This window comes from Mustela putorius, unplaced genomic scaffold, assembly GCF_011764305.1.
Source record: "Mustela putorius furo isolate JIRA1106 unplaced genomic scaffold, ASM1176430v1.1 tig00000127_pilon_pilon_pilon, whole genome shotgun sequence".
NCBI classification, from domain to species: domain Eukaryota; kingdom Metazoa; phylum Chordata; class Mammalia; order Carnivora; family Mustelidae; genus Mustela; species Mustela putorius.
Window position 1 is genome coordinate 13,983,560 of NW_025421288.1, and position 13,775 is coordinate 13,997,334.

General features: G+C 59.6%; 1 protein-coding gene across 8 annotated transcripts in view; it reads left to right on the forward strand.

The window, feature by feature from the left end:
- The first annotated feature begins 8,488 nt into the window (after positions 1-8,488).
- The window catches only part of CTTN (cortactin), a 30,255-nt gene continuing 24,968 nt past the window's right edge, over positions 8,489-13,775 (forward strand). For 5 of the 8 annotated variants that reach the window (XM_045066331.1, XM_045066339.1, XM_045066344.1 and 2 more), the window contains exons 1-2: positions 8,489-8,593; positions 12,383-12,477. The gene's annotated coding sequence lies outside the window, so the exon portion shown is untranslated. Of the gene's footprint in view, positions 8,594-12,382; positions 12,478-13,634; positions 13,734-13,775 lie in introns of all 8 variants that reach the window. The other 3 variants (XM_045066336.1, XM_045066337.1, XM_045066334.1) reach the window with 3 other exon arrangements.

Genomic DNA, 13,775 nt, shown 5'->3' on the forward strand with positions numbered 1-13,775 from the left:
ACACCTGTCAGGGGCCCTCCCTGGGGGTCCAGGATGGGCTCAAGCTCCCTCCCGTAGCTGCATCGACAAAGACCCCTTTTCCAGGGGAAGCCCCATTCACAGGTTCCGGAGGCCTGGACGGAGGAGGTCCGCTGGGGGGGCCCACCCGGTCCGCCCGCCTCACTGCGGGACGTTTCTAATGGCGACATCAGGGTAGGGAGGACGGGCCCCACCCTCCCAGCGAACAGGACTGTCCCCAGGTACGGAGAGGGAGAGCCGAGAGCCAAGAGCCGGGAGCTGCTGAGCTGAGATTTGGGGAGGGAGCAGCCCAGGGTCTGGCCCGAGGAGAGCAGAGGACACAAAATCATGAAGGGGCACCTCTGGCACGAAGACAGATGTACTCGTGGTTGAGCTTTGAACTTGAGTGTGCCGAGTATCGCCTGGCCAGAGACTGGTGACAGCCGGGCTGGGGGCCTGGGAGGTCTCTGGCCTATTAAAAAGCTATTCCAATAACCCCCTGGAGGTTATTGTGGAGGGCCTGCTCTGGGCAGCCACTGGAGGTGCCAGGGAGAGCGTGACCACAGCTAACAGTCCCGCCTGCTGGTGGGAGGAGGCAGCGCCTGCCTGGGCACCAGGGTCCTGCAGTGGAGGCTGCAGGTGGCAGCCACATGGTTGAGGGGGCACCCCTGGACAGATTTCGGGGTGCACCAGTGCAGATGGAGCTGTACAGGGGTGTCCTGATTTCCCGCACGTGCCCGCTGTCCCGCGGCCGGGTCCGAGGGGGGCCCATCTTGCATTATTTTCAATGGGTCTCGCCGGCCCTCTTCTGAGGAAGCCAACAGAACACAGGTCTCTCCTCGCCATGAGGGGTGGCCACCAGCCCGCGGCTTCCTGGCTTCAGCTCCACAGCCCAGCATGCTCTCCTCAAATTAAAAAATTTTTTATTTTTTTATAAAGATTTTATTTATTTATTGAGAGAGAGACAGTGAGAGAGAGCATGAGCGAGGAGAAGGTCAGAGGGAGAAGCAGACTCCCCGTGGAGCTGGGAGCCCGATGCGGGACTCGATCTCGGGACTCCGGGATCATGACCTGAGCGGCAGGCAGTCGTCCAACCAACTGAGCCACTCAGGCGTCCCCAATTTTTAATTTTTAAATTAAAAGGAAAGTAAATTGAATTTTTTTAATTGAACAAAAGCAGTGTCGCCGAGGACTTGTGACATCACACAAGCTACGGGGCTGAAGGGATCGGGGTTCTCCCTCCTCCATCACCCCATTTTCTGTTCAATGTTTAATTTTATTCTTACACGGTTTTAAGCAATCTCTACACCCAATGTGGGGCTCGAACTCATGACCCTGAGATCAGCGAGTCACATGCTCCACCAATGGACCAGCCAGGTGCCCCTCTTTTTTTTCTTTTGTTTGTTTTAAGATTTTGTTTTTTGGTTTTTTGTTTTTTTTTTTTTTTTGACAGAGAACACAAGCAGGGGAAGGGCCGAGGCAGAAGCAGGCTCCCCGCCGAGTCGGGGGCCTGACACAGGATGTTGGGATCATGCCCCGAGCCCAAGGCAGATGCTTAACCAACTGAGCCCCCCTCCCCCGGCGCCCCTTCAATTCCAAGGAAAACAGCAGCGGCCGCTGTCCTTGCTCCCCTCCCTGCCCGGTGCGGCCGCCCCTGCCCCTCTCCTCCCGCCTTTCCCCTAAGAAACACGTGCTTCGTGAGGGCTCCCGGCTCACCAGTCAGCATTCACCTGCTACTGGCATCTCTTTGAGGGGGAAGAGAAGTTAGCATCATTTACTGGCAGCCAAGTGGACGGCTGGGCTTACAGCACGGCGGGCACGGGGTACCACTGTGCTCCCCAGGGTTTGTGGACGAAATGGCGCCTGGGACTGGCTGGGAGATAATACCAGTGAAGGCGCATCTGGGTTGATGGCGGGTGAAGGCGGGATGCGTCCTGGGAGTGGCGACGTACCACACTTGGAGAAGTGTGTCCCGGGTGCGATGGGCTACAGGTCCTTTGTGACAACTCCCGTCTGGGGTGGAGTCTAACCCCCCCCCCACCCCGCCTTAAGCCTGGGTACTGGTTGACCACGGGAATGTGCAGAGGGAACACTCGGGGACCACTGCAGTGAGGCCATCAGCAGCCTTCTAGAAACCAGCTCCCTAGTAGACATCCAACCGCCCAGAGACCAACCCCCACGCTGTAAGGGAGCCCAAGAGAGCCCCACATTGGCACCATGAACGGTGAGACCCCAGAGGTTCCTCCCACCCCACGGTATGTGCCCGGCTCATAAGTGAGGGAGCCACACTGGACAGCCCAGTCCCCAATGACAGGCCGGAGAAAAGGCATGACAATCTCCCCCAACAGGGAGAACCAAGTTCCCAGACATCCGGCCGAGCGTCAGCGCCAGCCCCGCCAACTCTCCACTGGAAAGGACATGAGCTGCTGCCCTGCACCCCGTCCACACTCATGATCCCCGACGTGCCAGCGTGGTATGAGGGTTGGTTTTTCTCGTGAACTCGTGGGGTGCCTTCTTACATGGCAGCAGATGACTGGAACCTCATGTCCCACATGGACTGTTACATGTTCTGCGGCCTTCTGTCTGTCTGTCTGTATGTGGTCTTCGTCCAACCCCCCCCCCCGAGACTTCCATCTGCCGTGGATTCTTCTCTGTACCCCCCCAGAGCTTCATGGTAAAGAAACAACAATTTACTGTTTCTCTTGATTTGCTGGATTGCCAACCTGGGTGGCCCCTTGGCTGGTCTCTCCCGGTTGCCCCCATGTGCCGGGGACCACGGGCTCGTGCGACCTGCACGTGTTCCTGCTCACGTGGCCTGCTCACCGCCCACCGGGTGCGTCAGTGCAGGGCCTCCTCCGGCTCCAGAAATGCAAGATTCAAAACGAAGGGGGCCCCAGGGCTAGAGCCCTTGAATGCTGTCCACAGAACTCATACCCCGTTGTTTCCTGCCACCTTATGCTGACAGCAGGTCCCAAGCCCAGCCAGGATGCAAGAGGCTAGAGACGCAGACTCCATCTGTCTCTACGGGAGACACAGCTAGGTCGCCCTTGCGGATGGCACGCTTGTGTCCCCCTGAAACTCATATACTGAACCTAATGCAGGACGTGATGGTGTTTGGTGGTGGGAACTTTGGGAGGTGCTCAGGTCCTGTGGGCGGGGGGGGGGGGGGGCCTCATGCCGCTGCTCTTGTAAAGGGGCCCCAGAGAGCTCCCTTGCCCCGGTGTCATGAGCGGGCCCACTGGGAAGGTGTCCTTCTGTGAATGAGGAAGCCGGCTCTCCCCTGACACCACTTCTGCGGGTGCCCTATCTCGGACTTCCAGCCTCTAGAGCTCTGGGAAGGGAAGTTTCTATTGTTTGTAAGCCACTCCCTCCGCGCTTTTCTGGGACAGAGACCCAGACACCAGGCCAGTCCCCTTGCAAAGAAGCACAGAGCGTGGTTCCTGGAGGTCTCAGCGGTCAGCTTCAGCTGCAAACTGCCCCTCCCACCCCCATGACCCACCTGGGTCCTCCATGCGATCACTATTGTCCCTGGAACAGAGAGAATAAGAGATGAATTATTTTGTGGATAACCTGGTGTTTTGTTTTGTTTCTTTGTTTTTTAAGATTTTTATTTATTTGACAGGCAGAGATCACAAGTAGGCAGAGGCAGGCAGAGAGAGGAGGAAGCAGGCTCCCTGCTGAGCAGAGAGCCCCATGCGGGCCTTGATCCCAAGACGATCCCAAGACCTTGGGATCATGACCTGAGCTGAAGGCAGAGGCTTTAACCCACCGAGCCACCAGGTGCCCCTAGGTAACCTGTTCTTAATTTAGCAAAAACAATTTCTTGGCCATGAGCCCTTAGCATGAAGACAATACTCAAGTGCACAGGTTTGGTAATAACAACTTGTGCGCTAAGAGTCGAACCCAGCCAGGCCAGCAGACGGCTGCTCCCGGGCGCTCCAGGACGCCCAGGAAGGACGGAGCACTAACGGTGAGGGTGAGGTCTCACTTCACTGTGGGACTTGGGCTCCTTGTGAGCTGGTCAGAATTCTCATTTTCAGGGGCTCTGTACACTTTGTAGGCTCTTAACTCTGGGGGAAATTTTTATTTTTACAAATATATTGGTATCAAAATGAATACAGCAACTACAAATATGTTCTTCAACTTAAAATTTCAATCTTTTTCCTTCTGATTTTAAAACATTTTTCAGGCCCCCTGGGTGGCTCAGCGGGCTAAGGGTCTGACTCTTGATTTCAGCTCAGGTCACCCTCTTGCGGGGCCTGAGATGGAGCCCGGCTAGGGCTCTGGCAGAGCCCGGTCTGCTTCTCTCCTTTTGCCCTTCCCCCCACTCTAACTCGCCCACCAATAAGTAAATCTTTAAAATAAAACATTTTTAGGGGTCTTTGTGGTGGGCTGGATGGTGGCCTCCAAGAAGTAAATCCAGGGGCGCCTGGCTGCCTCAGTCCCCGAAGGAAGCGACTCCCCACCTTCGGGTTGTGAGGTCAAGCGCCACCATGGGAGGCGAGATCTTACAAAATCTTTAGGGGACAAACCGGAAAGTCCCTGCCCTAATCCCTGGCACGTGGATCTTCCCTCCTGCGGCAAAGGTGGGGCTCGGCGAGGGCTGGAGAGCTTATCCCGGGTTACTCCGCGGGGCCCGAAACGCAGTCTCACCCCTCCTCGAGCGGGGCAGCGGGGGCTCGGGGACCGCGGTCCGGGGCAGGGGTCGGAGGCCAGCGGCGCGACGCAGCCACGAGCTGGAGGGCGCAGGAAGGGCCGCTCTGCAGCGCAGCCCGAAGGGGTGCGGGGGTCGCAGCTCGCCTTCCCCCGCGGCCGAGACGGACGGCGAGTCTCTGGAGCGCGGCCCCGCCCGCCGCGAGGGCGCAGCAGCCCCAGCAGGTGCGCGCCGGCTCGGGGCGCCCCGCGCCTTCCAGGGAGGGTCCCCGGCCCCCGGCCGCACTCCGGTGGGGACCGCCACGGGCGGCCGGGGGGCGCGCGGGGGCGTGCGGGCTCGGAGCGCTGCGGCAGAAGGGCGCCCCGTCCGCCGCCGGACCGCAGCCGCGGAGAACCGGAGCCGGAGGCCCAGGCGCCCCGCCGCCCGGGCCGGGACCTCACGTCCGCAGGGGCGGCCCTTCCCGGGGGGCGCGCCCGGATTCCCTGGTGAAGCCCCACTGGGCCAGGTTGAAGCCCCGGCGCGAGCCGACCAGCGCCGGACGGCTGCGGTGTGCGCAGTGCTGACCGGCTGAGCCCGAGGTCGTGGACGGCTCCCCGACGAGGCTCCCGGGCCAGGCGCGCGCGCGGACCGGGGCTGGAACGGCGCGTGCGGAGCGGAGCACCTGCGCGCTCCCGAGCGCGGGACCGTCGCCCCAGGCCCGCAGGCGCCCCCCGCTGTGAGGCCTCAGGCGTTGGGGTGCCGGCCAGCCTCTAGCATCTCCGTCTCTGCCTTCTTAAGAAGATTTTACTTACTCATTTGAGAGAGAGCATGAGCACGGGGTGGGGCCGGGGCAGGGGGGAAGCAGGCTCTCCGCCGAGCAGGGAGCCCCACGGGCGCTCATCCCAGGGCCTGGCGATCAGGACCTGAGCCCAAGGCAGACGCTTGCCTCCATCTCTGCTTAAGACTCTGTTCCCGGGCCTCACCGACTCCCTCGCCTGTGGCTATCCCCTGGGGGCCCACGCGCGAGGCACCCGCATGCCCGGCCTGGGGCTCAGAGAACGACACTCGGTCCTCCTATTACAAGGTCGGGACGCGGGTGCTGGCTGCACGGCTGGGGAGACCGAGGCAGGGCCACGCACCGCGGCTGTCCACAGCCGGGCAGCTCGTCGGTGGGGGAGCTAGGGTTGTCGTCGGGGCCACGACCTCCGCAGTCTTTGCGTGGAAGGACCCATTCTTGTCCTCAGTGAGCGCAATCCTCCAGGGAAGACGCCGCAGACGGGAGTCCAGTCCCTTTGCGGGCACCTCACCCAGCGCCGTCGGGGCTGCAGTAATGATGGAAGGGGAGGAGCCCTTTCTCTCTGAGCCCCGCTGTTCCCCCCGCACGTCTGCTTCTCTCCCACCTCTGCACCTCTGCTTGACTCTCTCCCTGATCCTCGGACCCCTTTCCCACCATTTTTTACGTCATTCTCCTGCTTACTTTCCAACCCCCGGCTGAAGACGCATCTTCCTCTCTTGAGCCTCAACTTGATGGTGCCTCCCATGTGCCAAGTCCAAATCCGTATTGCGACTCGGACCCCTCCTCTGGGTGCTTCTCTCTTCCCCCACCCCACCTCCCTCCATCTTCCTTGTCTGAGCATCTGCGAAGAGGCTGGGCCATCCTTTTGTAAGGAAGGATTTCATACTTCAGAATGACAAAAAAGTGATTATCGGAAAAGTTTCAGCAGAACTCAGGGGCCTCTGGTAATCGCTTGATGCCATGGGCTACAGTTTTTGCTCACACTCTCTCAGACCTCTGAAGAAATCAGACAGCAGTGCAAGTAATTCTTGTCCGTAGATATACAACTTAGCCGAATGTAGTGAAATACAGTTGACTCTTGCCCTGTGGATAGATTGGTTTTGCATATTCATTTCAGCGGTCCCCTGGCTTCTCCTTGAAAAGCTGGAACGCCTTATTGCTTCATTCATTATGAAGTTACATAACATCTTTGACATGTGTTCATTGTACAGGTATATGTGTAGGAAAGTCACTTTATGTTTTAAAATTATCCATTGACACCTGACATCTCCTTTGCCACCCCTAATCCATCCAAACCTGACAATTTAATGTTCTCAATGTCTCTTGTATCTACTCTCACTCTCTCCACTTACCTGCTACTACAGGTTTGCCTTAACTGGTTGTCCTAGGCTCTTACCTGACCGTCTTCCCATCGATTCCCCACAGAGAAGCTAGAGGGATCTCATTATAATCGAAACTTTATGATGTCTCTTCTCTGCTTAACTTCCTCTAAGGACTTCCCATTTATTTTAGAATAAAGACCAAGGTCCTTGCTGTGCCCGTCAATCCCACTGCCGTGCTTCATCCCTGTACTTTTTCTACCCAACTTTTTTTGGTTCCTCTGCCTCAGGGCCTTCGTAGGGGTTGTTTTCTGCGCCTGGAAAATTCTTCCCTCCTGACCCCCTTACTTCTACTGACCTTCACATCTTGGTGCAAATGTTAATTGCCTAAAAGAATCCTTCTCTGATCTCCTGGGTGAGTGAAGGTCCCAAATTCTCCCCAGTACAATTTTTTTTTCTTTTTAAAATGTTTTATTTATGTATTTGACACAGAGAGAGACACAGCAAGAAAGGGAACACAAGCAGGGGGAGTGGGAGAGGGAGAAGCAGACTCGCCGAGCAGGGACTCCCTATGCCGGGCTCCATCCCAGGACCCTAGGATCATGATCGGAGCTGAAGGCAGGCACTTAACGACTGAGCCACCCAGGCGCCCCCCCCTCCCGAGTACAATTTCACAACAGTTTGACTTTCTCATAGCATTTATCTTGTTTGCTAATTATGTGTCCGTGTGATGATGCCTGATTTTCCTTCTAGGCTGGAAGGGCCCCGAGGACAAGGTCCATGTTTATCCTGCTGACTCTGTGCTTGCTACATATGTGGCCTTCTCCGGGTGGACAGATGGTGGACGGGTGGGTGAATGGAGAGCGGAAGGAGGGGCGGAGGTGACGGACGATGCTCCGGTGCGTGGGTGGGTGGAAGCTGCGGGTCGTGGATGCTCCGGTGCGTGAGTGGGTGGAAGCTGCGGGTCGTGGATGCTCCGGTGCGTGGGTGGGTGGAAGCTGCGGGTCGTGGATGCTCCGGTGCGTGGGTGGGTGGGCGGAAGCTGCGGGTCGTGGATGCTCCGGTGCGTGGGTAGGTGGGCGGAAGCTGCGGGTCGTGGATGCTCCGGTGCGTGGGTGGGTGGGTGGAAGCTGCGGGTCGTGGATGCTCCGGTGCGTGGGTGGGTGGGTGGAAGCTGCGGGTCGTGGATGCTCCGGTGCGTGCGTGGGTGGAAGCTGCGGGTCGTGGATGCTCCGGTGCGTGGGTGGGTGGGTGGAAGCTGCGGGTCGTGGATGCTCCGGTGCGTGGGTGCGTGGGCGGAAGCCGCGGGTCGTGGATGAAGGCGGGCAGATGGGTGGGCGGGTGGAGGATGGAGGCGCGTGGCTGGGCGGGCGGGAGGAAGGACGGTGGGTGGACGGCTGGACGAGGATGCGTCCCCTCGCTGCCTGACCCCTGCAGCCCCCTCCTGGGAGTCCACCTGGCCTGGCGCATCTCCCCTTCTCACCCGGGCAGTGCCCGGGATCCCAGCGCACGCCCTGGGCGCTTCCGCCCCGGCGCAGGCCGAGCGCGCCCCGCACTCGCCCCGCAGGGAGTCGCCCGCACGCTCGGGCAGAGCTCGCGCGGCCGCCGGCGGAGGGCGCGGCCGGTGCCACGTGGGCGCGGGAGGCGGCTCCGGCCCTGCGCTCCTCCGCGCCGGCTCCCCGCGCGCCCGCCGCCCCCCCCACCTCTCCGGAGGGCGCGGGGCGGGGCCTCGCCGGGACCCGGATGCGCCCCGCCCCCGCCGCGGCACCGGAAGTGGAGCCGGGCGCTCGGGAGCCGCGGGCGCGGCGGGGCCAGGGCCGGGCGGGGAGCGACGGACGCCGGGCCGCGGTGAGCGAGCGCGGCGTCCGCGGCCGGGCTGCAGGGCGGGGGCCCGGCTCCTCCGCCGGCTGCCCTGGGCGCCGCCGGCTCCGGGACGGGAAGGAAGCGGCGGTCGCTGCGGTCTCGCCGCGCTTCCGCTCGCGGTTTCGGGCGCGGGCGGGTCGCTGGGCCGGGGCGGGGGGCGCGGGCGGGTCGCTGGGCCGGGGCGGGGGACGGAGACCGGGGGTCGGCCGGGGTCGGGTCGGCCGGGGTCGGGTCGGCCGGGGCCGGGCTCCGAGGGGCGGGGTCTGCTGGGGAGAGGCCGGGGAAGGGCCGAGGTCGGGCCGGGGAGGGAGGCCGGGAGCCCGAGGAGGGCCGGGGTCGGGCGAGGAGGGCCGGGGTCGGGCGAGGAGGGCCGGGGTCGGGCGAGGAGGGCCGGGAGCCGGGGGCACCCACCCGGAGGTTCTGCAATCAGGTCAGTGGGAACGCAGCGACTCGCGCGGCTGCGGCCGGTCGAGAGGCTCTAAATTTGGAGCAGCCCCTCCTCTGGGGGTGTTGGAAGTCACCAGAAAGGTGCTTTGGGGCTGGTGGTTGGGTTTCCGTCTCTGGAATATTCCGGGAGCTCGATCGCCCCGCGGGAGGGCCGGGAGAAGAGGGCACAGGGCTTCCCGAGACTGGAGTCTGCGGGGGGCTGGGGCCTCTGGGGGAGGAATCCCATTTTCCGCTGACCGCAGCTCGGGAGGCATCCTGAGTGGGCGTCCCTCCCAGAGACCGCCCTGCCAGCGCCCCATTTGGGCTGCGTGGACTTGGCCGCGCTGTGCTTTGTCAGGGGTTAACCCCCTGCGTTCTGGCGTCTGGCCTGGCCCGGTGGGCCCAGGGCCGGGGCAGGCTGTGCCTTGGACAGGCCTCTGTTGTCCCTGACCCCCTCTGACCGTGGGGTGAGTCACTGCCCCAGTGCTTGGAGGCAGCCGGGTCTGTCTTGGAAAACCAATCCCAGATTTCCCCTGGAGCAGGAAGAGCCCCAAAGGCCGCTTTCCCGGGCTCTGGAATAAGGATGAAGAGCGAGGGGGCTGCAGGGTCGTTCTGACCCTCTGTCTCCCGGTGGCTGCAGGGTCGTTCTGACCCTCTGTCTCCCGGTGGCTGCAGGGTCGTTCTGATCCTCTGTCTCCCGGTGGCTGCAGCTGACTTCTGGGTGGGTCGTTTTGAGGGGCTTATCTTTAAAGCCCGTCGGAGTGGTTCGGATGGGTGATTCAGACTTCTTGGGTGCGGGGCGGCCCAGGGAGGTGCTCAGGGAGGTGCTCAAAAAAGGCGTGGTGGAAGGCCTGAGTCCTCGGGAGCACCGGGACTGGCTGGGGAGCACCGAGACGGCCTGGTGGTGCGGGATGCCAGGCATCCGCAGTGGCCGCAAGATGTGGGCTCCAGCCCCGGGCCTAGTCTTTCAGGTTTGTGGGGGCGCGGAAGCAAGCCCAGGCGCCAGGGGCTTTTCTCTGGGGAGTGCGGTGTGAGGAGTGGCCGGCTCTGCACACAGCTAGGGCCTTCTGGTTCAGTCTACTGCTCTGCTGCGCTGGCCATAGTGACCTTAATGGGAAGCCAACTCTGTCCCGTCATCTAGAACTTTGTCCCATACAGTGTTCCTCTCGGTTTATATGGAGGCACATGGTGATGTCACCCTTGTGCGGTCTTGATGAGTACGTGTGACGTGTGACGTTTGCAAGGAAGGTCCGTTGATGGTGAGGGGTGTTATTTTGGTAACAGTTTTACTGAGGTGCAATTCATACACCATATAATTCACCCAGGGAACAGTTCAGTCGTTTTGTGACACATTGGCTTGTGCAACTATCAGCACAGTCCACTTGAGAGTAATTTTATCCCCTCAAAAGGATCCCTGTTCCCTCCTTCCAGTATAGGTAACCACCGATCTACTGTTGTCTCCCTAGACTTGGCAGTTCTGGACGTTTCATGTGAAGGAGATTGGCTGATACGTGGGGTTTTGTCTCTGGCTTCTCGCCCTTCGCGTGTTCTCAAGAGTCGCTCGTGCTGTAGCGGGTGGTCAGGTCCCTCCGCGTTGCCAGATAACATTCCAGCACGAGTGGGTCACGTGGACCTGCTGCGTCACGTGGGCGCTGGCCTTGTTCGTGCTTTCTGGCCCTAAAGAAGGATCCTGCCCAACCGTTCCCATGCGAGGTTTTGTGGGGCCATAAATTTTTCTTTCTCTTGGGCCTGCCTCTGGGGGTGGGGACTGCTGGGCCAGTGGTGACTCTGTGTCACCTTTCGCCGACCCGTGGCTCTGTTACTTGTTTGTCCTCGCACCAGCACTCCGGGGCGGCTCTGGGGCCTGCACCCCGCCTGCCTCACTTGCCTCACTCTGTCTGGTGTTTCGTTTCAGCCTCAGCCCACTTGGGGGTTTGATTTGCATTTCCTGCCCCGCCATGCTCCATCCTCTCTTGTGTGAGCTCAGCAGCCATTTACTCCTCTTTGGAGATACTTCCACCCGGTTTTACAACATGGCTAATTGTCCTTGTTTGCTGTTGAGTCCACGGAGTTCTTTATTTCGGGTATAGGATCTGGAAACATTGTTTCCTCCCGTTCTGGGAATGGTCCTGAGTCTCTTGCTGGTGTCTCTTGAAGCAAAACCTTTCAGTTTTGTCCAATTTCTCTGTTCTTTCCTCTTCTCCCCTGTGCTTCTGGTGTCACATCTAAGAGCTGTCGCCAAACTGAAGGTGATGAAAATCTACACTGACGTGTTCTTGTGACAGTTTAATAATGGAAGCTTAGATTTGTGTGATCTCTGACCTGTTTTGGCATTAGTGTTTGTATATGGTGTGAGGTAGGGCGCCAGAGAGATTATCTTTGGGTCCAAAAAAAGACCCAGGCTTTTACATTCTCAGTTACTGTTGTGATTTTTTTTTTTTTTAATTGAAAAATTTGAGGGGGTGGTAAGTGTGGACTTGGGTCTGTCCCTGGCCGCCCTTGGGTGGATTTTTACACGTGTTCACTAATTACGGTAATAACCTCAGCCCTTAGCACGTACTAAGCAGCCTACAGAAGTTAGGGTCTCCAGAGGGGACTGAAAAGAGAGGAGGGGTGAGTAGTAGCGTCAGGAACACAACAGGGAGTGTAGGGAAGGCTGGCATAGCATGAGCCGTCCAGTTCCTGACGTGGACCAGGCTGGGTGCCGAGGCAGCAGCTGGTGCTTCTGAAGGACTTGTTCTAGGCACAGGGGACTAGATTCCTCGGCTCTGGGACGTCTGGCAGTACAGTGCCGGTGGGCGTTGTTGTCTCGGGAGAGGGTGGTGGAGAAGGTGGTGCATCGGTGGCCCGAGGCCCTGGAGTCTTGATCCCGGTGCTGCCGGTAACCCACCCTCCATCAGAAGCGCCGCCCCCTTCTCATGCTGGTGATTGTCACCACGCGGCTTTTGTCTCCAGCCACGCACGATCCCTTCAGAGTTTTCCTTATGTTATTTTCTTAAACTCGCAGTAATAGGATTTTAGGATTTTGAGCAGTCATAATTTAGAAGGAGCGAAAAACGGAGACGTGTCCGGATCGTGGCGGACAGGATCCGTCTGTGCGCGATGGCCGCAGTGGTCTCCGTTCGCTCGGGGAAGCAGCTCCGCGCGGCTGTGAGTCTTGTGAAGCTTTGCTGTTTTCTGTATTTTCTCAGTGTGTCTGAAAGTCGAGCTTTACGTGCGTCAGCTGCGAACGTCCTCCTCTCGGGCTTCCTCACGAAGCCTCGATGTCAGAGTTTCCCGAAAGGACCTGTGCGCTGGCTCTGCCCAGACTGGCCGCTTCTGAGCTCTCTGCCCTTCGTGTTTTCACAGACAGAGTCACTCCCAAATGCTGGAAGTTCCTCGCAGGAGCACTGGCTTTCCACAGGGACCCCTGAGCAGCCTTTTGTCGCCAGCTGGAAAGAAAGGTTTGTGCCCCGTGAGCGTCTCCCCTTGTCTCGCCTCGGACTGTCGGGGTGGATCCCCAGGCAAGGAGGGGGAGTGGGTGGTCTCCCTTTGGGTCTGCAGAGGTGGGGACCATCATTTTCTGGAGGAAATGTTGCTTAAAAAGTCAAGTCAAGGGGCGCCTGGCCGGTTCCGTCAGAATAGCATGCGACTCTTGAACTTGGGGTCTTGGGGTCATGAGTTGGGACCCCCACGTTGGGTGTGGAGATTACTTAAAAATAAGTAAAGTGAGTCAGCCCAGTTTCCAGTGTTGCCTGCGGGTGAAAGAGAAGGGGGTTCCAGAAGTCTCAGGAAGCCTCTCTGTTCTGGGAGGAGCCATCTGGCCTCTTGGATCTGTGCTGTGGAGGGTGGGAGGAGCTGCCAGGCAGGGCGTCAGGAAGCAGGGCCAGTGCTCACCCTGCCCGCAGGAGGCCACCTTCCAGAAGGACCCGTGAAGGTTGGCTCTGCTGTGTTCTCTGCCTGCGTCCAGGACAGCAGCAGCAAAGACCCCTTTCACCTTTGCCTGAGGGGGAAAGGTGGCCGCACTGGCCCTCCCCAGAGACCCTGTCCTTCTGTGTGACTGTGTCCTCAGTGGCTGGACCCCTGGGCAGCTGACGTCCCACAGTTGAGGCCCTTTTCTACTGTGGTGACGTACGGGGCACATTTGACTGGGAGAGGCTGACTGTGAGCAAACAAATTTTCAGGCAGCTGTCCTTGCGTTTGTACGTGGGCGCAGGGGACGGGGCACCTCGGGTTGCTCCACCCAGGGCTGAGCGTTTAGTCTGTTTTTTCGCTAAACTCGTGTCAAAAGCAGATTACATCTGGGACGTGCTTGCCGTGCCTGGGACAGCCGGACAGAGAGCAGGGTTCGCGGTGGCCTTGAAGGGACTGTGTTGGTCCTGCCTTACCCAGGAGCAAACTTCCCGGCTCAGGTCACAGTGACCGGAGTCGCATCTGGGAACTTGAGAGTGCTGGCGTATGACAGCACTCACTACCACCTTGAGTTTGGACTTGAGGCCCAGCAGAGCTGGGGTCAGGGGTGGATCCGGACGGGAGGTTCTCGGGCTCCTGAGGGACTTCGGTCCTGTCTGAGTTCAAGCCACAGGAGCTTTCGGTTGATCGAGTTAAAATCATCTCCCAGGTGCTTCCTGGCTCGGGGGAATTGTTTGAGTGCTTCTGGGGAAGACGGACCCGCTGTTCTCAGACCTGGTTTTCTCCTGACACCATTAAGAGTTGAAAGGTTAGAGTTTACCTTTGTGGTTAGGAAAAGCCACCGCTGCCC